Genomic DNA, 1,638 nt, shown 5'->3' on the forward strand with positions numbered 1-1,638 from the left:
CTCTCTCGAATCAAAGAGTTTCGTATCATATTATCCATGTAGAAACTGAGCTTAGTATGAGACGAGCTGATGACAGTTGGTTGCAGCTGTCAACCTATACTAGGGAAAAAAATATCGCGCTGGCCCGGGATTCCCCCATGTGCCCAACATATGTAAGTTTTGAATGATAAAATATACGATTTACATATGTACATTTATGACTATTGTAATATATTTAATTTTTATAATACATTATTATAGTTTGTTATATAAATACATACGTAATGCACATAAGAATATATCAAATACAAGAAATAACTATGAATATTGCTTTGAAAAAGTTATTTAATTAAAGTGTATTCAATTGCACCTGCATTCATAAATATGCACAAAAGAATTCATATGAATACACATGTCTGCATGTAAACCGTATAGAAATATAAGTAAAAGAGCGAACATACGTCTGTTGTAATGGATAAATATGTAAATATTGCGCATATATAGTTTTGAGCATAATTTTTATTTCACGCTCAGCTCTGTTCAAACGAAAATGTTAAAATTTCTCCTGCCGAGCTGGCAGTGGTGAAACTSSYYCATCTCGACCGAGTTAGCCAAAAATATTTTTACGATCTCCGTGCCGTGAACCTTCTCTATTATAAACGTTCTCTGCTAACAGTTTACGGTTCAATCAAATTAACAAAAACGGTTGCGCCTAAAAATATGGAATGGTGCTTACATAATAGTATAATAACATAGAAATTAATAATGGAGAATGTAAATTGTGACTAGTTATTTAGTAGTTACTATTCACAACATAGTCTGTCACAAATCATAGATATAATTCGATTGCCGTTTTTTATATTTTGTAAGCAACTCAGACACGAAAAAGTTGAAAATAAATCAGTTTCATATACATTTCGTAAATATTTTGAATCAAAGTCAACATATGTATATTTTTATTTATTAATTTAAAATTTGTTAATTTTCTATAACATTGTCAAAAAGCATAATATTTGTATATAAAAATGAAAGGCCTTTTTTGGTTGTCCGTTACGCCCGAACCACAGAACGGGAAAGACATGAAAATTTGCATGGATATTCCTTTAGTCCTGGAGAAGGTTCTAACGGCGGACTTTTTTTTTGCAAAATTACCCTCGATTTCGCAATTTATGTCCATATTTATAACTCAAGAACGACTTAACCGATTTGGCTAAAAATTGGTGATGAGGTAGCTTGAAACCTCGAGGCAGGCATAGGCTACTTTTTATCGTTTTATGTTAAAAGTAACAACAATTCATAAATAAATAAATTTATATTTCAAAACATAAGCATGTGCTCAGTATTCATGTTAAAATAATTTGAACATTTTTTCTTCAAATCACAAATTAATATCACGCAGCTACTGCCAGTTGCTTTTGCTTACGTAAACATATGTATGTATATGAATTATAGTGATAGTTGCAACCAAATAGGAAAGTTTGAATAATAATTTGAGATGAGTGCATATTAGCTGGCAAATATTCCTGAAGTATTGCACAGAACAATGCAAGATTTAAAAGRAATGATCAAGTCTGTGTGTTCTTGAGTGAAGTATATTGATTTTAGCCGTCTATTTTGCAATTACAATCGTATGATTAGATATAGGGCGTGAGGCGCGCC

This window comes from Bactrocera latifrons, unplaced genomic scaffold (genome assembly GCF_001853355.1).
Source record: "Bactrocera latifrons isolate USDA-ARS-PBARC rearing strain unplaced genomic scaffold, ASM185335v1 scaffold_828, whole genome shotgun sequence".
Lineage (NCBI taxonomy): Eukaryota > Metazoa > Arthropoda > Insecta > Diptera > Tephritidae > Bactrocera > Bactrocera latifrons.